The sequence below is a fragment of the Canis aureus genome, chromosome 6 (assembly GCF_053574225.1).
Source record: "Canis aureus isolate CA01 chromosome 6, VMU_Caureus_v.1.0, whole genome shotgun sequence".
NCBI classification, from domain to species: Eukaryota; Metazoa; Chordata; class Mammalia; order Carnivora; family Canidae; genus Canis; species Canis aureus.
Window position 1 is genome coordinate 43,996,760 of NC_135616.1, and position 25,368 is coordinate 44,022,127.

The 25,368-nt window shown below is 38.0% G+C and overlaps 1 protein-coding gene across 7 annotated transcripts in view; it reads left to right on the forward strand.

Annotated features, from left to right (window-relative positions):
- SMYD3 (SET and MYND domain containing 3) overlaps positions 1 to 25,368 on the forward strand; it is a 792,487-nt gene that overhangs the window by 135,863 nt on the left and 631,256 nt on the right. The window lies entirely within an intron of this gene.

The window sequence follows — 25,368 nt, forward strand, 5'->3', positions numbered from 1 at the left end:
TGTGTTGATCATTTTGGCGAATTACTGGAAGCTGGTGGTTCTGGCCAAAAGGCGATGGAAGAGTTCTTAACATGGGTTTGCCGAACAACAGAGCATCCATCTATGTCATGCAGAAACTCATACTACTGCAAGGAGAAATAGATAAATCCTTTTTCATAGTTGGATTTTTCAACACTCCTCTATTAGAAATTTACAGATTGAAGAGAAAGAAAATCAGGATGTGAAGGAACTTAGCAACACCATCAATCAACTGAATATAATTGACATTTATGAACTACTTCATCAACAACAGCAAAATACATATTCTTCTCAAGCTCACTTGTAATATTTCCCAAAAAAGATCACATATTAGGAAATAAAACACACCTAAAGAAATTTAAAAAATAGTAATTCTACAGTATTCTCAGAACAGTTTGGAATTACACTTGAAATCAGGGAAAATTATCGAAAAATCTTAAACTTGAAGATTAAACAACACATTTCTAAATAGCACATAAGTCAAAAAAGAAGTCTCTAAGACATTAAAAAATATTTTGAATTAAACAAAAATGAAACAAGTTATTAAGATTTATGTAATGTAGCTAAACCACTGATTACAGGGATATTTATAGCATTGAATTCATATAATATAAAAAGAAAGCTATAAAATCAATTGTATAAATTTCTATTTTAGAAAAAGAAGAAGAGCAAATTAAAACACAGAACAGAGGAAAAGCAATAAGAATTATAGCAGAGAACAGTGAAATTCAAAACAAGAAATTAATAGAGAAAATCACTGCAACCAGAAACTGTTTCTTCAAAAAATCAATAAAATCCATATACCCAACCAGGCTGACTCAGAAAAAAATGAGCAAAGACACAAATTACTAATAACAGAAATGAAAGAAGGGACATTGCAATGGATCCCATGAACATTAAAAAGATGATAAAGGAATATTATGTACAACTCTGTGCGTTAATTTTATAACCTAACCAATTTCTTAAAAGACAGAAGCTGTCAAAACACACAGGAAAAATTACCCATGAATAAGCCTGTATTTATTAAAGAAATGGAATCAATCATTAATATTGTGCAAAACAGAAAGAAGTAGACCCAGATCATTTTTCTAGTAAATTCTATTGTACATTACACCAGTTTTTGTTTTTTTTTTTTTTCACAACCTCCAATAGGATAGGAGCAGAGGGACTACTTCTTAATTCATTCATTGAGGTCAGATCATTCTGATAATTAAGATCAGTTAAAGACATTGTAAGAGAAGAAAATTATGGACCAGTATGTGTCATGAACAAAAAATTTCAAGAAAATATTGAGAAACAAAACCCATAAATGTATATAAAGAATTATACAGCACAGCTAAGTAAGATATGTCCCAGGTAAGCAATGTTGGTTCAACATTGAAAAATCAGTTAGGGTCTCCCGGGTAGTTTAGTTGGTTAAGCGTCTTTCTCTTGACTTCAGCCCATTTCATGATCTGAGTCTTTTTTTTTTTTTAAGATTTTATTTATTTATTCATGAGAGACACACAGAGAGAGGCAGAGACATAAGCAGAGAGAGAAGCAGGCTCCACGCAGGGAGCCGATGTGGGGCTCAATCCTGGTACTCCAGGATCATGCCCTGGACTGAAGGCAGGCACTCAACTGCTAAGCCACCCAGGCATCCCATGACCTCAGAGTCCTGAGATCAAGCCTTGTGTGGGACTTCACCCTGGGAATGGAGTTTGCCTAAGATTCTCTCTCTGCCTTTCTCTCTGCCCCTGCTCATGCACTCCTTCTCTCTTTAGATAAATAAATAAAATCTGTAAAAAAAAATCAATTATTGGGCTAAAGAAAAATTACATCTGCACTAGCATACAAGTAAATGCAGCAAATGTATTGGACAAAATCTAACATTCATGAGAAAAGTTATCAGTAAACTAGGAATTTCCTCAACCAGAAAAAGAATCTCTACAAAATACCAATTGCTAATATACTCAATACTAAGTTGTGTATATCTGGAGTTTTGCAGTAAGTGCACAACAAATCAAGGATATCACTATCTCCTTGCTCCTTTTCAACATCGTTCTGGGAATACCTAGCCAATGAAATAAGACAAGATAAGGAAATTAAAAGGATGCACATTTGGAAGGGAGAAGTTAAGCTCTTTGTTTACAGGTGACATGATTGTCTGTGTAGGCAGTCTGAGAGAATTGACCAGAACTTCTTGGAACCAATAGGCAACTATAGCAAGGTTGCAGGATTCAAAGTTGATAAACAAAAGTCAGTTGCTTTTCTACATACCAGCAATTATTTTTTTTTAAGATTTTATTTATTTATTCATGAGAGATACAGAGAGAGGCAGAGACACAGGCAGAGGGATAAGCAGGCTCCCTAGGGAGCCCAGTGTGGGACTCGATCCCGGGTCTCCAGGATCAGGCCCTGGGCTGAAGGTGGCGCTAAACCGCTGAGCCACCCGGGCTGCCCCATACCAGCAATTATTAAATGGAATTTGTGTTGTGTGTGTGTATGTGTGTGTCTTTTTTTTAAATTGGCTACACACACCGTGGAGCCCAGTGCAGTGCTTGAACTCTAGACCCTGAGGTCAAGGCCTGAGTTGAGATCAAGAGTCACTCAACTGACTGAGCCACCCAAGGGCCCCAGTAAGTGGAATTTGGAATTTGAAACCCAATACCATTTATATTAGCACCGTCCTCCCCCAAAATTGCTAGGTATAAATCTAACAAAATATGTATATCAACATGAAGAAAACTATAAAAATTTGATGAGTGAAATTAAAAAAAAATAAGTGGAGAGATATTCCATGTTTTAAGAATAAGAAGAGTCAATATTGTGGAGATGTCAGTTCTTCCCAGATTGATGTTATTTATTCCCAGGTTGATCTATAAATTCAATGCAATAGCAGTCTAAACCCTGGTGAGTTATTTGTGGATATCAGTAAACTGATTCTAAAGTTTAGAGATGTGTAAGACCCCGGATACCTTATTGGGGAATTATAAAGTTGGAAGACCGACACCACCCAACTTCAAGACTTAATATGAAGCTATAGCAGTTAAGTCAGGGTATTATTGGCAAAATAATAGATGAATGGATCGTTAGAACCAAGTGGGGAGCCCTGAAATAGATTTGCATAAATATGGTCAACTGCTCTTTTACAAAGGAACAAAGGCAATACAGTGGAACAAAGGTAGTCTTTTCAACAAATGGTGCTGTAACAGTTGGACTTCTGGAACAAAAAGGGAATGGTCTAGACACAGTCCTTAAACCTGCTACAATAATTAACTCAAAGTGGAAAATAGTTGTAAGTGGAAAACAAAATACTGTAGGACTCCTAGACAATAGCACAGGAACAAACCCATGACACCTGTGGCACGATTCATGAAACAAATACTTGACAAGCTGGACTTTGTTAAAATGTAAAACACCTGCTTTGCCAAAAAATTAATGTTAAGAGAATGAGAAGACACACTATCAACTGGGAGAAAATATTTGCAAAACATACATATAATAAGGGACTGTTAGCCAAAATATTCAAAGAACTCTTAAAATTTAACAATAAGGAAACAATCTGATTAAAAAAAATAGGTAAAGGGACACCTGGGTGTCTCAGCCATTGGGTGTTTGCCTCCGGCTCAGAGCGTGATCCCAGTTTTGGGATCGGGTCCCACACCGGGCTTCCTGCGAGGAGCCTGCTTCTTCCTCTGCCTATGTCTCTGCCTCTCTCTCTGTGTCTCTCATGAATAAATAAATAAGATCTTTAAAAAAATAGGTAAAGATCTTAACAGGCATCTCACCAAAAATAATACAGATGTCAAGCATGTGACAAAATTCTCCACCATCATATGTAGATTAAAATAACAGTGAGTGAGATACACTGTTTGCAATAGAATGGTTAAGATCTAGAACTTGACAACACCAAAGTCTGGTAGGATATGAAGTAACATAAAATCTCATTCACTGCTGGTGGGAATATGAAATGGGATAGTCAGTTTGGAAGACATTTTAGCACTTTCTTACAAAACTAACCATACTTTTATGCTATGATCCAGTAATAGTGCTCCTTTATCTTTACTCAAAGGGGTTAGAAACTTATGTTCATGGAATAGCCTTCTATGGATGTTTATAGCAGTTTATTTCATATTTGCCTAAACTTGGGAGAAACCAAGATGTCGGGGATCCCTAGGTGGCTCAGCAGTTTAGTGCTTGCCTTTGGCCCAGGGTGTGATCCTGGAGTCCCGGGGTCGAGTCCTACACCGGACTCCCTGCATGGAGCCTGCTTCTCCCTCTGCCTGTGTCTCTGTCTCTCTCTCTCTCTATGTCTCTCATGAATAAATAAATAAAATCTTAAAAAAAAAAAAACCCAAGATGTCCATGAGCCCACCTGGGTGGCTCAGTCGGTTAAGCTTCTGCCTCTTGGTTTTGGCTCAGGTCGTGATCTCATAGTCTGCCTGAGATTCTCTCTCCCTCTCCCTCTGCCTTCCCTGCTCATGTTTCTTTTCTCTTTCTCTAAAATAAATACAGAAATATTAAAAAAAAAAATGAAGAAACCAAAGTTTCCTTCAGTAGGGGAACGAAGAAATAAATTCTTATACCTCCAGACTGTGGAATATTATTCAGCATTGAAAAGAAATGAGCTATCAAGCCATGAAAAGTCACGGAGGGGGATCCCTGGGTGGCTCAGTGGTTTAGTGCCTGTCTTTGGCCCAGGGCATGATCCTGGAGTCCTGGGATCGAGTCCCACATCGGGCTCCCTGCGTAGAGCTTGCTTCTTCCTCTGCCTGTGTCTCTGCCTTTCTCCCTCTCTGTGTCTTTCATGAATGAATAAATAAAATCTTAGAAAAAAAAAAAGAAAAGTCATGGAAGTACCTTTTATGCATATCACTGAGAGAATAACAACCTGAAAGGCTACATAGTATGATTCCAACCATGCCACATTTCGGAAATGGCAAAACTTGGACAGAGTAAAAGAGTAGTGGTCACCAGGGATCGGGGTGTGGGGAGGGATGCATAGGCAGAGCACAGTATTCTAGGGCAGTGAAAATACTGTGTATGATACTATGATGATGGATATATATCATCATACATTTGTTCAGACAAATTAATATATCTAAACTGTGGACTTTGAATGATTATGATGTATTGGTGTAGGTTCATCAACTGTGATTGATCACTAGGAGTCATGTTGATGGGAAGGGCATGAATGTGGGGTGGTCAGGTTATATGGGTAATCTCTTTGCCTTCCTGTCAGTTTTGCTGTGAGTCTAAAGCTGCTCTCAAATAGTTATAGAAAATGATACAAGAATCAGCACAATACAAATAGCCTGGGAGAAAAAAAATCTGAAAGATAATTATCCTTTAGGATATTTTTCCTAAATATTTGCAAATTATAATATTTCTCTAGAATAGATCTGTGATTTTCCAGTTTATCTAGATGAAAATATTTTATGTGAGATGTATGTACAGTGAAAGCAAGCCCTACATTTTCCCATTTTCCATCCTCAATCTTTCTTTTTGACTTCACCCTCTTTATCAGATCTCCTATGGAGCAGCTGCCGGCACCCCCCAAGTGTTTACTTTCAGACAACTAATTACACCCATTGTTCCAGATGACTTAATTTTGTTTAATGTCTTCATCTTCTCCACAGCCATAGATTTTTTTTTAAAGATTTTATTTATTCATGAGAGACACACAGAAAGAGGCAGACATAGGCAGAGGGAGAGACAGTCTCCCTGTGGGTAGCCTGATGCAGGACTCGATCCCAAAACCCCAGGATCATGACCTGAGCCAAAGGCAGATGCTCAACCACTGAGCCACCCACGTACCCCTGTTTTTTTCCCTTATGTTTCACGTTCATCTTTGTATATTGTAGATATCAAGAGTAGAATAAAAGCTAACATGCTTATAATGTGCATGAGAGGGTAGTAGTAACAAAGGTTTGTATTTACTGCGATTATGTAGAGGAGCAGGGTTTTGGTGATAGTTTTTTCTGGAAGTTCTGGTAGATTAAGCAAACAGAGATACATGAGGAGAGATGCAGAAGGAAAGATGAAGGGAATGAGAGGATTATCCATGATGGGTGTGGACTGGAAGCTAGTGTTTTCGTTCAGTGGTTCTGCTTGGATTGAACTGGATGATGATCTTTCACATACCTTTCCACTTGAATGATTTGTCTTTTGAGGAGACCAAATGGATTTTGATAGTGTGTTTATATATGAAGATGATAATATTATGCCTCAAGGTTTGTTACTTCTTATAGTCATTTCCCCATGATTAGTAATACATGTTTGCAAGGTACTCAGTGATAAATGAGGGTTGGCTGTGGGTGAGTAATTTTTGTGTGTGTACAATGCTTATATGGTCTCTCTTATAAATTTTATCATTAAACCAAACTATCTGAATTGTTCATCCAATTGCTGAATATTGAGCACCTGTCATATGCTTTGTCTTGTGCCAGATGCTGATGGAATAAAGACAGGGATGATCGGAGGGTGCCTCGGTGGCTCAGTGGTTGAGCCTCTGCCTTCAGCTCAGGTTGTGATCCTGGGGTCCTGGGATCAAGTCCTGCATCAGGCTCCCCACTGGGAGCCTGCTTCTCTCTCTGGCTGTGTCTCTGCCTCTCTCTGTGTGTCTCTCATGAATAAATAGATACAATCTATTTTTTTTTTTAAAGAACATTGTCTTAGTTTTTTTTTTTAAAGATTTTATTTATTTATTCATGAGAGAGAGAGAGAGAGAGAGAGAGAGAGAGAGAGGCAGAGACAGGCAGAGGGAGAAGCAGGCTCCATGCAGGGAGCCCGACGTGGGACTCCATCCCAGGTCTCCAGGATCATGCCTGAAGACGGTGCTAAACGCTGAGCCACCCAGGCTGCCCAAATAGATACAATCCTAAAAAAAAAAAAAAAAAAAAAAAAAGATATGGATGATCAGGATGAGGTAGTGAGCACAGGAGTATGCCACCAAATGTAACTCGGTGAAATAGTCACCCAGTGAGTGGAAAACTCCGTCATGTCTTTCATTAATTTGTCCTTTAAGTTTAAATATTTCGGGATGCCAGACCTCATGGCCGCTATGTCTTTGGAGAGACTGATATACTTTGGAAAAATCATTGTAAAATGCATTTTAAAAGCCTTTTCTATTTTTACTTGTCACTTTCATTTCAGAATTGCTTCATTGAGGGAAAAACGTGACCTTAAAAATCAATTTAAAGTTTTTTCTGAGTAATAAGTTATTAAGGAAATGGTAATTCTTTTGCTTGCCATCTGTAGTCTTGGGGGCACAAGTGCACTGTGTCATAATTTTATCGTGCATTTTTGCTTTTATTCTTGCTTGCCATTCCCCTCATCATGAATCCTTCTTCTGTACTTGATAGCATCTTTATACTTCTCTCCTTTTTGTCTGGGTAGTTTTCTTTAAAGATTTTATTTATTTATTCATGAGTATACATTAAGAGGAGAAGGAGAGAGAGAGAGAGAGAGAGAGGCAGAGACACAGGCAGAGGGAGAAGGAGGCTCTATGCAGGGAGCCTGATGTGGGACTCGATCCTGGGTCTCCAGGATCACGCCCTGGGCTGAAGGTGGCGCTAAACCACTGAGCCACCTGGGCTGCCCTAGTCCGGGTATTTTTAATGTCTTCTGTCCTGGGGCTATAGTGTCACTTTTTACTAGTCTTTGTTTTCTGGTATTGCATGCTTCAATAAATCCTTAGATGTTTTGGACTCGGAGCTTCATGTTGGTGAAATACATTAGACTTTCCTTTATCAGTATTTTTCAAACAGATTTATATAAAATGACAGCTACCAATTAGTAACTGGGTTGATTACAATTCTGCCCTTTTCTTTGGCTCTGTTGCTGTAACATAATGTATGTATATGTGTGTGTAGTTTGCCCTTAATGTTATAAATTGGGGGTCGGTCTTCTTGGTATTTGACCATCTTCTAAAAAGCAGCATCATGACAGCTTTTATTTCATGTGATTTGTCAGATTTTGCTGCCTACCATTTCAGGGATAAATATTTTTAAACCAAAGAGGCTTCATATCCAAAATAATTGCCTATAATTCAGTTTTAAGGTATGGCTATTTTTTGTAGTTTAGAACAATACTTTTCTACCTTTAATGAAATACAAATCACCTAGGGATCTTACCGTGATGCAGATTCTGGATTTAGTAGGTCTGGGGTTTTGTCAGTCTCCCAAATGAAGCTAGATTGCTGGTACCAGTAGTTGCTGTCTTCTGTCATTTTGGGAGGAGGATATTCTTAAGAAGTCTCCTTTCAATGATTGCTGGGATCTCCATCTCATTCATATGCCCTCCATGGTGGTAGATCTTGCTGTAAAAATAGAGGCCATGTTGGTGCTTCCTTTTGTATCTTTCATGCCTGTAAGATTCTTTGCCCTCCCTCTGCACTACCTGAGCTTCCTGGAGAGGGTGGAGGGACACTACATTATGGGAGATGTTGGACTCATTGCCTGGATTGCTTATTTAGCTTACCTGTGGTCCAAGAATGGCAGTAACTTTGTTTTATGATATATATATAGGAGCATATCTTTATTTTAGTTTGGAGATGTAGTCGTGGCATGACAAGTGCTAATAAAATTTAATCAATCTAATAATATTAACTATAACAGAAACAGTTCCACTTAAAAGAATTCTTTAGTACATTTTTCGGAAAAGTGAAATGAGGAATTCCTTTTATTTTTTAAATGACAATTACTTTCTAATTTTCATTTTTGGTAGCTGTTTCTCGATGTTAGCTTTTTAAAAAAAGATGAATGTTTTATGGGACACCTGGGTGGCACAGTCAGTTAAGCATCCGACTCTTGTCTTTTTTTTTTTTAAGATTCTATTTATTTATTCATGAGAGACACATAGACAGAGGCAGAGACATAGGCAGAGGGAGAAGCAGGCTCCCTGCAGGGAACCCGATGTGGGACTCAATCCCAGGACCCTGGGATCACACCATGAGCCAAGGGCAGATGCTCAACGGCTGAGCCACCCAGGTACCTCAAGCATCTGACTGTTTTTTTTTTTTTAAATTTATTTATTTATGATAGTCAGAGAGAGAGAGAGGCAGAGACACAGGCAGAGGGAGAAGCAGGCTCCATGCACTGGGAGCCCGATGTAGGATTCGATCCCGGGTCTCCAGGATCGTGCCCTGGGCCAAAGGCAGGCGCCAAACCGCTGCGCCACCCAGGGATCCCAGCATCTGACTCTTGATTTCAGTTCAGGCCATGATCTCAGGGTTATAATCTTAGGGTCATGAGTTAGAGTCCCTGTCAGCTTCCACATTAAGCATGAAGTCTGCTTAAAACTTTTTCCCTCTCCCTCTGCCCCACCCTCTCTTCTCAAATAAATATTTTTTTAAAAGAAAGGACGTTTATTCTGTGTGCACATTTTTTCACTCAATTTCTTTTATAAAATTTAAAATCTCCATAAATAAGCAGATGGGAAAAACATGGTGTTATATACCTTTGTTTTCCACCCCCCAGCACACGAAATCAGTTAATAGTATGTGTGGTGACCAGGTTAGAATTTTGAATTTGCCCTTAAACTAAGATTTCTAACATAAAATTTTGAAAACTGTATTGTGTTTGTTGGGATAGTTATCTGAATGAAGGTAAAGACCGTTTTACTTTTATCTGTGAGGCAGTAGAAGAGTTAAGCACAAAGGGCTAACCTTCAAGTGTTCTAAATAGTTGCCTCTTGATGTGTAGAAGAACAATTTTGGAAACATTTGCAGTGACTTTCTTTTATAGGTCTCAAGCATTACTGATCTTGGAGGTATAGTTGAAAGTACTTTTTTTTTTTTTTTTTGAAAGTACTTTTTATATGTAGATGTGTTTATTCATTTTGCAAACACTTGTTCACTGTGTCGGACGTGCAAAGCATTGTGGGAAGTATGGCCAGATGCCATAGTACTTTTCAGAAAGTGCACTTTGCTTCTAGTGCGTATGCCACGCAGTCTGAGTTCACTGGTCTTCCTTGATGGTATGAGAAAATCCTTAAGTCTTCTGAATGAACATGATTGCAGTTTGTGTATGGTACCCTACACAAAAGCACTGACAAACTTTTTGTCTCTCTTTTCCACTTTTTCTCAGGAGGCAGTGTCTTTAATCTCTTCAGTACTGTCCTTGGTTAATTTTATTATCTGAATCTGTTATGTTGTTGCAACAATTTGAATGTATTATTTAATGTCTTCCTTTGTATATAGCATATCCTGGGTTCACTGACTGTTCCAGGGCTTTCATCCTTAATGAAATTAAGAAACCTTTTGATTCAGATTGCACTCCAAGATCACGCCCTGGGCTGAAGGTGGGGCTAAACCGCTAAGCCACTGGGGCTGCCCTGAAACATTCTTTTCATCTTAAAACCTCCATATCCTGTAGATCTCTGAGTATTCCCTTCTCCATCTTGCTGTAAATGAAACTGACTGCCTTCCGAGGACAGTGTTTCTATCCTCCCAAGTAGTGGCTGTTTTTTTTTTTTTTTTTTTCCCCATACCCTAAAAGTACCTTAGATCTAGCAAAAGAGTGCTCCCCTTGCTGCTTTTAGATAATTTTTCACCTCCCTCCAAATTGCCTGCATCTTTGAATGAGTTGCCAGCGTACCTCCCCATTACTTCACCTTCCAGTGACTTCTTTATATTCAGGCTCACATTTTCTTTTTTTCGTCATTACTCCTTTTGTCATTCTTGGAGAGGTGAACATCCACCCAGCACCTGGCCTCTTCATCCACACTTCTGGCTGTCTTTATCCCAATTTAGCTGCTTCTTCTTATGGTCATGTTCTAGGACCTGTGATGACCAATAACTATTACTTCCCATTCGTCAGTTTATGACTCTTCGTCTACTACTGTTTTACAGGTACCTAGCATATCTAGCATAGTAGCTGATATCACGTAATAGATCCTTAGTAAACATTATTGCTGTTTCTGCTAGTCGGCTTCTATTGTAGAATCAATAGTCCTTGAAGGCAAGAATTAAGTCCTTTGGTCTGTATTTCTCCAGAACTATCATAGTTCATAGTATAAAAAGTCTTTGGTGATTTTATGGGTGCAGTGAAATAACAACAGGAAGGATGTAGCACCCAGATCTTTGTCCTGGAAAAAGAGATAATTAAAATTTACCATTTAAAATATCACATAATTTTTTAAAAAACCTTTTGAGTAATAACATTTCAAAAATTATTTTCTTTCTCATTTTCTCTGGGGGAAAATAGATGTTATAATTTATTGCCATTGGCATTCTTTTAGTTCTTCAAGGTTGATCATTTACAAATTTCTGTCTTCTAAAGATAATTGTAAATGAGCCATAAACAGGGAAATTACTTTTTAATAAAATGGGTAGTTTACCTGCAAAGAGTTAATTATCTTTTCTTTCCTGTGCTGAATAAGTTTTGCTACCAGTCTAATAAGAGGAGGGGGAACTTGGTGTGTTAAGATTTTCTCGGCTTTTCCTGTGATCTCTTTAGAAAAATAAAAGCATTCGGTGAAGCCTTGTATCTGTTTCTTTTTTTTTTCTTTTGAGATAAGAGAAAAATGTATAAAAGTTTTGTATTATTTGGGTGTAGGTGTTAACAAAAGTTAAATGTTCTAACAGTAGAACATTTAAAACTCATGTTGACAAACAATTTTCCCTAAAACACTAGTTTCATTGTTAAATTGTATTCGTGTTTGGTTGCTTCTAAGCTAAGAAGTAGTTACCATTTAATTATATACATGAATATTTCAGTAAATAATTTGTGCTGTGTCTATACTTTGATCCAACAGTTTAGAGTTAGCTGTATGAAGAACTTAAAAACAACTGGGGAAAAAAGGTTTATAAAATTCTGAATTTCTAGAATCATTAAACTTTTAAAAATATTTCTACTCAACACTAAAGTATTTCAAATGATATCCAGACACGTCTTTTGAGCATTTACTATTAAAAAAAAACTCTTAAAGGAATAATAATAATGTGATGAAAAGAAGACTAATATTTAATTAGAACTTTTTATGAACCAAACACAGTGTTAAGAGTTTTACATGTCTTATTTAATTCTCATTACAGCCAAATAATGTTGGTACCGTTATTATTCTCACTTTAGTTTGGTGGTTTAGAGAGCTTAAATTGCTTGGTATAAGATAGCTACTAGGTGATAAACTAGAATTCAATTACGGGAGCAGCCCAGGTGGCTCAGTGGTTTGGTGCTGCCTTCAGCCCAGCGTGTGATCCTGGAGACCCAGGATCGAGTCCCACGTCAGGCTCCCTGCATGGAGCCTGCTTCTTCCTCTGTCTGTGTCTCTGCCTCTCTCTCTCTCTCTATCTCATGAATAAATAAATAAAATCTTGAAAAAAAAAAAAGAATTCAATTCTAGGCCATATGATCCTAGTGTTAGTGATTTACTGTATTATATTATCTTATAGTGCCTATTTGAGAAATTAATATAGACACAATCTGTGAGAAATTAGTTTACAAAGCATGCATCTGACAAGAGATTAAACTCAGTAAATTATTAAAAAATATTTTGAGTTTAATCTCTTAAAAAGACAACCTAGTAGAAAGTGTGCAAATATTATGAACAGGTAATTCATAGATGAGAAATCTGGAATGGTGAATGAACTTGAATAGGCTGCTCAAACTCTAACTGCTTAGCAGGAGATGCCCAGTAAAAGCACAGTGAGATGAGGCAGCTAGGGGCATAGTCGGTTGAGCCTCTGATGACTCTTGGTTTCAGCTTAGGTCATGATCTCACCATGGAGAGATCGAGTCCTGCATCTGGCTCTGTGCTCAGTGTGGAGTCTGCTTTTCTCTCTCCCTCTGCCCCAACCCCCTTCTCTCTCTTTCCCTCTCTCTCAAATAAATAAATTAATCTTTATTAAAAAAAAACCCACAGTGAGATAAAACATTCCATACCAGTCAGACTGGTAGAAAGTAAAATGACAATTTGAAGGTTTGACAAGACATGGATTTAAGGGAACTTTTTTTATATACTGTATTTTTTTATTGGAGTTCGATTTGCCAACATATAGTATAATACCTAGTGCTTATCCCGCCAAGTGCCCCCCTCAGTGCCCGTCACTCAGTCACCCCATCCTCCCACCCACCTCCCCTTCTACTACCCCTTGTTTGTTTCCCAGAGTTAGGAGTCTCTCATGTTCTGTCACCCTCTCTGATATTTCCCACTCATTTTCTCTCCTTTCCTCTTTAATCTTTAAGGGAACTCTTAAACTGCTGTGGGAGTGTAAAATTCCTCCAGACACTTTGGAGACCCATTTGTCAAAATGGAAAAAGCCAATCACGATGTGCATTTATACAACTATAGCCATTCCTTTTCTAGGAAAATGTACTCTAAAGCAGTGGAAGTCAAAGTGGGCTCCCCAAGGTCCTTTCAGGGGATCTATAAAATGAGAGCTATTTTTATAATAATATTAAGGCATTACTTGCCTTCTTAAGTCTCGTTCCATCACTAGTGTATACAGTGGAATTTTCTAGAAGTGATATGATATCTCATTATTCAGCAGAAACATAAGTGAGAATCCAGTTGCCTTCTGTAAAGCCAGGAATTTAAGAGATTTTTCAAAAATGCAAAATAGTACTGTTCTCTTTAGAACTTATTTCTGTTTCAGAAAATATTTTTATAGAAATATGCTATTTATGTTATAATAATGAGATTATTAAATGCATTAGTGAACATTTAAAAAATTTATTAGTTTTAGTCTGTATATAGTAAATAGTTACAGATATATAAATATCTATAGATATAAGCCACATGAATAAAACTTCTTTGTGGTTCTCTAGTCTTTTAAATCTCAATTGAGATTAAAAGTTTTGAAAATCATTGCACAATGCAAGTATTCATTGTGGTATTTTTTTTTAATTTTTGTGGTATTGTTTATAATGGTAAAACATTGGAATCAACCCAGATGTACATTAGTATGGACATGATGTTCATTCTGTCAAGGTGGAATGATAAAATACATTACGATACATCTTGATATATACATACATATATTCGTACATAATTATATAGGGATCAGATAGTATAATATGCTGTCAGACATACCTTACCTCATGTGTCAAATAAAATTTTTTGAGAATATGTATATTTCTGTTTATAAATACATAATAAAATTATTTGCAAACTCTATTAAGAATTAGATATTAGTTTATATTAGTATAGATCTGTTGGCTTTATTTTTAATGATTTATTTATTTATTTATTTATTTGGAAAGAAAGAATATGTGTGTGGTGGGGGTAGGGGCAGAAGGAGAGGGAAAGAGAGAATCTCAAACAGATTCCCCTGTGTGCTCAGAGTCCCATGGAGTAAGGGGAGGGCCTTCATACTATATGACACTAAAATCATGACCTGAGCCGAAATCAAGAGTTGGACACTTAACCCATTGAGCCACCCAGTCTTCCCTCTAGGTAGCTTTTATCATCATCATCATCATGGGTATTATTTTAGATTAGAATAACTTTAGGGACAAAGAAGTATATTTATTACCTGTAGTTGCAGAACAATAAATGAAGTAGCCAAGATTAAAGTGCATTTTTCTTGGAAATTTTTCTGCTCAGTTTAACTTCCCTGTTCCATACCTGGGAGTGTACTGAGCATAGGTCCAAATACCAGGGTAAATGAAATTTCCTTCTTGCATATTTCTGAATTCCATTTTGGTACATTGTCATAGTTTATCCTATTTTTTCTCTTTAAACCTACTAAATGTTCCAAATTCTGGTATTTATCTTCCCTTTCTATATTCCTATGCTGAGCAAAATTTCTATTCCTAAAATCCCACCTAAGTGTTTGAGAAAAGCAGTGTCATTATCTTATGAGTGGAGTCTTTGAGGTTGATAGTTGGGGCCACAGGAGAGCCTGCTATTGGCCATACCTTCTGTTTCCTTTAAGAGGAGCACAAAAAAAAAAAAAAAAGAGGAGCACAGAGATTTCAAAATCCCTGCACTGATCTGTTAACTCTCATTGCAGGGTTGTCAGCTAATGATCACTTTGTACAAGTCTTAATGAATTTATTATTAATTACAGTGCATTGGACACATTCTGTGTGTCTTAAGGACTCAAGGGTTTTTTTTTTTTACACTTTGGGACTAGGTCAGTGAAATCTACTTTTTTTTTTTTAAGATTTATTTATTTATTAGAGAGAGAGCACACATCAGCTGGGTGATGGGCAGAGGGAGAGGAAGAGAATCCTCAAGCAGACTCCCCACTGATTGAGGTGCCCTTCCTTGGGCTGAATCTCCAGATCCTGAGATCACAACCTGAGCCAAAATCAAGGATGCTCAACTGGTTGGGCCATCCAGGCTCCCCATCCACTTTCTTTATAAACTTAAAGTTTAATTTTGTTCTCCAAAAGAGAGAATGACTTATTTGAGATTTCATTATGCTTATTTCCATGACTATTTAAGGAAATTTGTAGTTAAAAGTTAAACAAAGTAATATACTTAATTATGAAATAGAAGGGCAAATTTTTAAAGCAGACAGCGGAGAAGATGCTTCCGGGCCTCTTAAATGAAGAGATTAGTATAATTAGATAGTGAATTTGGCTTTTGGCTTTCTCACTCTTAAGGCTAAAATAGAATCATGGTGCTGTTAAGTTTCATTTTTATTTTATTTATTCGAGAGAGAGAGAGAGAGAGCAAGAGTGAGATAGAGCATGAGCACGGGGAGAGACAGAGGGAGAGAGAGAAGCAGATTTCCTGCTGAGCAGGGAGCCTGACATGGGGCTCTATCCCAGGACCCCCGAGATCATGACCTGAGACAAAGGCAGATGATTCACTGACTGAGCCACCTGGGCACCCCTAAGTTTCAATTTTTAATTAGAGGAAGATACAGAGAATTCCTCCTTTATGACAAACTGGCTCCTGGAATTGAAATCAAGGTGACCATCTTTTGCCAGTTTGAATGCTTAGGTCATAGTATATTGATGAAAATATTGATCAAATATTTTTGTACCTTCTTTGAAATTCTACCCACAGTATTTTGATTTTTATGTATATGCTGAGTGATATTTATACTAGCAATGCTTACAAGTTTAAGGATTTCTGATTTCACTCTTTGGGTGAAATCAGATCTTTTTTATTTCTCACATTTTTATTATTTTGTATTTCAGGAAGACTTGGGGAAATTATATACATCTCTTAGACTTACCAGTCATATTACTAGACTCGGCTCGAGAGGTTTCCTATTTAGGAACATAGATGTTGTTAGAACAGATCCTTTTTTCAGCATTGCATTTTGGCCATAGATTTCTTCAGTTTACTCATGTGTGCTTTGCCTAAAAAATAGCTGTAAGGCACCAGTTTTAAACATGGATAGGGCCCTGAGTACATGATGCTGAATTTTGCAGGGAAACATTATATAACAAGGAAACTTTAAGTCTGTGCTCTTGTAAAAATGTGATAATTTCCTCCTTAACTTGTGGTAGAGGTTACCTTGTGAAAAGCAAACAGAATGTCAGGAGTCATAATTGCCTTTTAATTTTGCCTAAGATGTAACAGTCTTCTCTGATTTTCATTTTTCACAAATGAAACCTTCATACAGTGTCTTTAGCTTCTTGAATCAGACCAGTCTGAAGTTAATCATTCTGATCAAATTAAAAATAATAGGGATCCCTGGGTGGCTCAGCGGTTTGGTGCCTGCCCAAGGTGTGATCCTGGAGACCCGGGATCGAGTCCCACGTCGGGACTCCCTGCGTGGAGCCTGCTTCTCCCTCTGCCGGTGTCTCTGCCTCTCTCTCTCTCTCTCTCTCTGTCTCTCTGTGTCTCTCATGAATAAATAAATAAAACCTTAAAAAAAAAATAGTACCAGACCCCTTAGTGAATGGAGATTGAGCAGGGAAGCACTTCTCATTCAGGTCAAAACTTGGAATTAGAGCCAAGGACAAAGTGGTAGTAGTGTATGTAATGTCTGTCTGTGTGCCTGCATGGAGATGACCAGATTTGTGGCACAGGTGGATTTTGCTTTTTTTTTAGAAGTCACGGGATAGTTCCAGAAGAAGCTCTGTTCAGATAGGGCATAGATACAGACCAAGTTATCTTGAGCACTCTGGCAATATTACTCTCAGCAGCCCAGTTTTAACTCTGCTAGATGCTTTAATTAGCACGTTGTCAGTGGGCACTTTGGACAGATGATCTCATGGGGTTCACCAGGCAGTTTTATGAGTGGTTTCTTAATCCCATTTTACAGAGAGGAAATTGAGGATAAGGGAAGTTGCAAGGTTGCACTGCTGGTAGGGAGTGGGCTTGGTGTCTTAGTCCTTGGAGCTACTCTAACAAATATCAGACGGGATAAGTTTTAAGCACAGGAAGTTTATTTACACAGTTCTGGAAGCTGGAAAGTTCAAACTCAGAGTGCCACCACGGTCGCTTTCTGGTGAGGCTTTCTTCCTGCTTCTTATTAGCAGGTGCCTTCCCTCTGTGTCCTCACCTGGTAGAAGGGGTGATGGAGCTCTTTGGGCTCACTTTTTAAGAACACTAATTTCATTTATGAATGCTCCACCCTGATAACCTAAGCACCTCCTGAAGGGCCTGCCTCCTCATCCTGTCAGCTTTGATATTAAGATTTCAACCCATGAATTTTGATGTGGACACATTCAGACCATAGCACTTGGACTGCAGATTTTGAACTCTAAACAGCTCAAGCACCTTCCTTTGTAGGTAATGGGGACTTCCCTTTTCCTTAACAGCCCTGCCATCCTCTCTTATTTACTCTTTATCAGAATGTGACTTTGCCTTCATCTCAACTCAGGTTCTATAGCCTGTGCTGCTTCTCAAAAGTTGGTTTTGTGTTGTGGCTGATTCTGCAAGTGGTATGTATTGATCTGTCCTCATTTATCATGAGCTCCTAGGAGTTGTGACTGTAGTGCCCTCCTTGCATTTGTCAACACAGGACCTTGCAGGATGCTGTCCACATGGTGACCAGTCACTGAACACTTGCTGAATTACAGTTGGGAGTTTGTGTTCATCAGGTAGCACTGTCTCCCCAAGTATAATAGTTTTAATTTAGGAGCCAGAGAACAGTGTAAAGAGAAGTACTCAAGTCAGATGATCTGCCCCTCTTGTCTGATTTGGCTCCGATACCTTGCTATGCTTTTTCTCTAAACGCTAATGTGGATTTGAATTACTTTGTGTTTTGCCCCGAAATGTATGGTACCTATGGGTCATAGATCCTTTTTTTTTTCCCCCTGAAATACTAACCATTACGTTTTCTTGTTTTGTACTTTTTCTTTTTTTTTTAAGATTTTGTTTATTTATTCATGAGAGACACAGAGAGAGGCAGAGACATTGGCAGAGGGAGAAGCAGGCTCTCTGCAGGGAACCTGATGTGGGACTCAATCCCAGGACTCCGGGATCACTCCCTGAGCCAAAGTCAACGGCTGAGCCACCCAGGTGCCCCTCTTGTTTTGTACTTTAAATGTTAGGATTCTGAAAGAAAGTGAGAGGGGATGTAGAAAAATGAATCTAAACCAATTCTGCTTTCCTATGAGTCTTTATTATATTGATCATGTCTGCTATTTTGTGTTATTTGATAGTTAGGTGAATGGTGGATGTGATTTAAAAAGAAGCCTTGGGCTCATACCAACGTAATTACCATCTGGAAACAAAAATGGAAGATTTCTTTTCTTATATTATTATGAATATTTATGTCAAAGGAACTCTGTATGCCTAGCATTTTGTAGTGTATTTTATTTGGTCAGAGTAAAAGTAATTGTACTACCCTTGGATAGAACAGCATGACTTTGTGTGGAATAATCTCCTTTTCATAGTGGAGAATTCCATTTGCTTCAGAAATTTCTATGAGGAAACAGCCAAGTACTTAGGTACCTGACGTTAACATTTCTATTCTTTTTTATTTTTTTAAAAGATTTTATTTATTTATTTGAGATAGAGACAAAGATAGAGAAAGCACAAGCTGGGAGGACAGGGAGAAGTGGGCTCCCCATCATGGAGCTCGATCCCAGGACCCTGGAGATCATGACCTGAGCTGAAGGCAGACGCTTAACAGACTGAGCCACCTGAGTACCCGGACATTAATATTTCTAATGAGTCAGGATTCTGAGATTTCAGAGATGTTTACAAATACAAAATTCTTTTTGTTTTTAAAAAGATTTTACTTATTTATTCATGAGAGACACAGAGAGAGAGAGAGAAAGAGAGAGAGAGAGAGGTAGAGACACAGGCAGAGGGAGAAGAAAGCTTCATACATGGAGCCCGATGTGGGACTTGATCCCAGGTCTCCAGGATCACGCCCTGGGCTGAAGGTAGCACTAAACCGCTGAGCCACCCGGGCTGCCCTAAAATTCTTTTATTTTTAAATATTTTATTTATTTATTCATGAAGAGAGGCAGAGACACAGGCAGAGGGAGAAGTAGGCTTCCTGTGGGGAGCCTGTTGTGGGACTTGATCCCAGGACCCTGAGATCACGCCCTGAGCTGAAGGCAGATACTCAGCCACTGAACCACCCAGGCATCCCAAACATAAAATTCTTTATAGAAGTATTATTTCTGTGGTCTGTCTGTCTTAGGAATTATATTTAGGCTTTATTCACTTAGTTATTTTGGTTTTTGCCTTTTGAAAAAATAGAGCTCTTTATTCTTAAGACAGTCAGTATTCCTCATACTCCAGGAGTGTCTTATGTGTTAATTGTGTGAAGAAATATTTTCATAGGAATGGTTATCAGAGACTCTTCTTTAAAGCCTTGTATATTATGGCAAGGGTACTACATTAGAGCTCCCAAGGTCAACAGTTTCTTAAGCAAGTATAAGTGATTTGGCCTCTACCTAATGAGGTCTGTTCTTTTTCTTAGCTCAGATTTCTTCTCTAAGGTCACAGTGATCAACCACAAACTAAATTTTGGTCCTTGAAAAAGAACCAGAAGTATCCAAAAGATTTCTGGGCATGGATCTTCAGCTCAGAAAAGGAGGCTGCAAAGACATACATTGGTTTCTGGGTTGCATCCGATTGTACAGGGCTGTGCTTTATCCAGATGAGCTGCTTTGGAGGGCAGAAGGGTTGCTGGGTTTCCCTGTGCTTCCTGAGCCTTTTGCCTGGGCCAGAGTGGCCAACAGTGAGTGTGCTGCTAGCCCTTGAAGGAGAGATTCTACTGCAAGGCACGCTGGGAGACTTCTAGGGGATCAAGACATAATTGACCGTGTCCCAAGCATACTATCCATGAATGTGTTATAGATACCTTGTTTTCTCTATGGAAAGTTTAAAATGGATTCAGTAGCTGCCAGGGCTGGGGAGGATTTAATTTGAATCACTAGGATTTGTTTGTTTTCTCTATGCTTTCCAGGAAACTTTTTTTTTCTCTGTCTGGTCCCTGCCTATATTATTTTAGGGCACAATTTTAAACCTTGGGATACTTTCTCCCACTGATAACCAAGGACAGAGAGACATTCCTTTAAATATTACCGCAATTGTTGGGATTTGAAGGAGCCAATTGATTTTTCTTCTTTGATTTTTTTTAGATACAGTGATATAAGTTCTAAATTTGTATGCTGGAAGAACAAGTAATTTTGCGCTGTTTTTATTTCCTTTCCGCGTTTCTGTTGCCTATGCTGTTGGAGAAACTCGGGATGTCCCAGCCTTTACTTGGAAGAGAGGACTTCACTTGTTTTGCTCTATGAACGACTGTATCTGGAATACTGAACAACCTAATTTTCTGTGATTTAACATTGTTCTAAAGTGTATCACAGATTGCATGAATAAGTGATAGGGGGTTCCTTTTTGCTGTTTTGGTGGGTAGGGCAAAAGAGAACACTAATTTTGGTGTAAAATAATTTTAATATCTTCTTTTATTTGAGGGTAGAATACTATTATTTATCTCTTAAGTGGAGAGGGGAAAAGGTAAAAAATTAATTATTTCCTGTTGCTGATACATTGCTAACCTATTTCCTTAGATTGCTTTTCTTTTTTTTTTTTTTATAGATTTTATTTATTTATTCATGAGAGACACAGACAGAGAGGCAGAGACACAGGCAGAGGGAGAAGCAGGCTCCATGCAGGGAGCCTGATGTGGGACTTGATCCTGGGACTCCAGGATCACAACCTGGGCAGGTGCTAAACGCTGAGCCACCCAGGCGTCCCCTTAGATTGCTTTTCATTCAGAAAGTCTATTTGGACCTTTGAGTTAATAATTTTGCAAACAAGATATTTCTGCAATTTGTGAAAACTCTATATTTATTACTTCTCTGTCCCTCTGAGACTACTGTAATTCACCTTAGAACATGCACAACTTTTGTCATCTTCAAATTTTGTTTATATTTGTTGGCTGTGCAAAAGAAGCAGAACCAAAGAATTTTAGTTTGGAAGGAAACTCATTTAACTTATTCTCCTTTGTTGGAATTTGCTTCTTGGGATGCCATTGCTCTGAATCTTCCCTCTGAGAGAGAAGGAGTAACCCTTCCAAGGCTCAGTGGTTTTCTGATGAAACACACAACTTTTCTCTTGAATTCACTTGACTCTTTTTTTGAAACTTAAGAACTTAAATTTTGTTTGTTTATTTGATATGTAAAAATAACTCTGAACATTTAAATAACTCATGTTAAGGCGTTTCCTTCATGCATCAAAACAACAATTATATAATTTAGGTACTTACACTAATCTTCGTATTTGCTTTGCCACCATTCTGTGTTAAAATGCATTAAAGCCCGTGGTTGGTAGTTATGGGAGGGAAGGACCTAGTTTGACTTGCTAACCTCTTCATCACTGACCTCCTAAGGTATCTTGATTTTGCTCATTAATTTTTAAAATTGCAAAGAAACATTTTATACAGCTGGGGCTTTTAATTTGAAAAGAATGGAGATTACTTCTGAATAACTTATACCAGAAAAAAGGAGATGAGGGAAGATCTGAGCCTCAGAGCCCGGTCTGAGGAAGATGGCATTCAGGGGTACCCCCGTGCCTCATCCTCAGGAATATTCTTGCCGAAAGCATCCTCTCCCAATTTTGGCTACCTGTTCTCAGGTTAGCTTGACTCACTGGGTATCTTTTGGCAGTTTGGGACTTACTTTTGTTCTCAGGCTTATTGAGAGCCCATCTGCCTTTCTTGTTTTTCTCCCACAAATAGATTGATTTAATTTCAGAGCTTGTAGTGTTTTCCTCTGCAGCATTCATATTTAGGGTTTGTTGGGATGTTTTCTAGGGTGGGTAGTGATACTCAGGTTTGCTGTTGTTGCTTGCACTGTTGTTTTAAGGAGATTGAAAAATTGTGTCATTACTATCATTCCCTCAGAAGTCTCTCCTGTTTGTTTTTCAGTCTACTGAATCTTGACTTGATTCCGTTTTGTTCCTAATGTTATTTGTTTGTAAACTTCCTGCTAACTAATCTTGCAAGACATCTGTTGATGTTACCCATCCTGGTTTTGCTTGTCCTCTATTATGTCACTGTGTTCTGTTTCGTTTTGTGGATTTGTTGGGAAATTTCCTGCTTTCCTTAGTTTTCTGCTATCTTTACGTTGAAATTCTTGATTTATATGTTTAGCTCATTTACTTTCAGTTTTTCTTTTACTTATTTATTTATTTTTTTTTTAAAGATTTTTATTTATTCATAGACACACACACACACACACACACACACAGAGGCAGAGACACAGGCAGAGGGAGAAGCAGGCTCCATGCAGGGAGCCCGACGTGGGACTGGATCCCGGGCCTCCAGGATCACACCCCAGGCTGCAGGCAGCGCTAAACCGCTGCGCCACAGGGATTGCCCAGTTTTTCTTTTTTTAAAGAAGATTTATTTATTTGTTTGAGAGAGAAAGGGGTGAGGGAGAGGCAGAGGTGGAGGGAGAGACTCTCAAGCTGGCCCTCCATTGAATGCAGAGCCCCATGTGGGGCTTGATCTTCTGACCCTGAGATCATGATCTGAGCTGAAATCAGGAGTCCTTTGCTTAACCAACTGAGCCACCCAGGCTTCCCTCAGTTTGTTATTTTTAGTGTAAATATTTGAAGTTGTGAAAGTTCTTGTAAGTATGATTGTTGCTTTATCTCACAAGTTTTGGTATTTTTTCATTATTTAATCTCATATATTTTCAGGGCACCTGGCTGGCTCAGTTATCAGAACATGTGACTCTTGATCTCAGGGCTGTGAGTTTGAACCTTATCCTGTGTGTATGGAGCCTACTCAACAAAATATATATTTTTTCTGATTTCATGATCATTCTTCTTTAATCCTTGAGTTCTATAAAAACATGCTTTTACCCTTTCGTGCATATGATATTTCCCTGGATTTCTTTTTGTTACTGATTTCTAATTTGATTCCTTTATGATTGGAGGAAAAGATCTATGTGGTTGATTCTGTGGGATTTTTTTTTTTTTTCTTAATTCATGAAAGACACAGGCTGAGACATAGGCAGAGGGAGAGGCAGGCTCCTTTGGGGAGCCTCTGGATCACGCCTCAAGCCAAAGGCAAACGCTCAACCACTGAGCCATCCAGGTGCCCAGATTCTTTGGGATTTTTGAGATTTAATCTGTGGTCTGCTTTCTGTGCATTTTTTGTAAATGGTCAGTGAGTGCTTAAAAGGAATATGTATACGTCATGTAAAGGATATAAGGGTCTGTGTATTGCATGAGATCAAGTAAATTATTGAGCTCCTTTTTCTTTATCTGTTTGGTCTGTGAATTGCTGAAAAAGGCTTCATATATTTTTATAGTAATAAATAATACTTATTTGGTACTTACTACATTCCAGACACTATTTTAAGGGCCTTATATATACTAAATTACTGTGGTGGTCATTTTTTCCCTTAGAGCTGTTACTTGTACTTTATATATTTTGTGACTGGGTACATTTGTCACTAGGTGCTTAACATCTGGGGATGGGAGTTTCTTATCATTGAATATTAACTTTATTTATCTCTAACACTATCTTTAACTGTAAAGTGCTTTTTTTCTGAAATTGATGTTGATACACAGGTTTTTTCTCTAGTTAGTATTTGCTTTGCATATCCTTTTCATCCTCTTTTGTATGTCCTTTTATTTACAGTGTGTTTCATATACAGCCTATGGGTGGATTTTTTTCCTTAAGTGTTATTTATTTAGTTTGGAGATAGAGAGTGGGAGGGAAGGAGGAGAGAGAGAGAGAGAGAGAGAGAGAGAATCTCAAGCCCACTGCCTGGAGCCTACCCTGGGCTTGAACCCAGACTCTAAGATCATGACCTGAGTCAATATTAATAGATGCTTAACCAACTGAACCACCCAGATGTCCCTTGGTGGATTTTGTTTTTATCTAATTTTATCAAAGAGTGGTAGTATGTTGTTGATGGTCAAAACAAGAACCTGAAGGTCAGATTGCTTGGCTTGCATTGTTGCTTGGAATGTTGATATGTGGCAGCTACAGTTCTGTTCTTGGGTTGGGAAGCATTTTGGCTTCCCTTTATTTAGATTTTAACCTTTCCCCATGTTTTATGCTCCATATCTGATGCTCACTGTCCCAGAAGTGAATGAAGTATGTGATCTGTTTAAGTTCTGATTCTCTTTAGGATTCTGGTTTTTCTCTTTCAATATCCCTGCCACATGCCCTTTATGTTGTTTGCACTACTCTGTCTACTTTCTATCTCAGGAAAATGAATTGAAGTATCCGTAAATTTGTCATAGTAAGACTGCTTCTTTGTAGGACTGTTTGAAATTAAGTGTAAGTCATAGGTATAAAAATCTTTGAACAGTACCTGGCACATTAGAAGTGCTTGGAAAGATTTGTTCTTATTTTATCCTTGATATTAATATTATAGTTTGACTTTTAATGCTCTTGGCTACTCTGAGTATCCATAGTCCTTCCTGCTTTTTGTTTATTGCTATTAATTTTATCATATTTATTTTTTATTTTATAATTCAATTTTCCTTCATTTTTGCTTTTTTCTTACATAGGGGATGTAACTTTTGAGCATCACAATTCAGCATGTCTAAAGTAGTAACTGGATTTAGTAGAATTTTAAAGTCATTTTCCAGAAAGAGTATATTCATAATTAAAGTATATGAAAAGTTAAGAATTCTACAATTTTAATGTTTGAAGAGTATAGATACTTCCAGCTAGTTGATGGCACTGTATTTTGTATTTCATATGGAGACATTAAAATCTGTATGATGTAAAATTTTTGGACTCTGGGAATCTCTGACTTTAATGAATTTTTTTAATTAAAAAGGATATTAGTGGTCCTGATGGTGCACAACAGTGTGAATGTACTTAATGCCATTTGTTAAGAAACATAATTCAACTGAGTAGATATTATTCTTTATTTTTAAAGATTTTATTTATTTATTCATGGCGGCACAGAGAGGCAGAGACATAGGCAGAGGGAGAAGCAGGCTGTGGGACTTGATCCCTAGACCCTGGAATCAAGTCCGACCGTGAACCAAAGGCAGACACTTAACCACTGAGCCCCC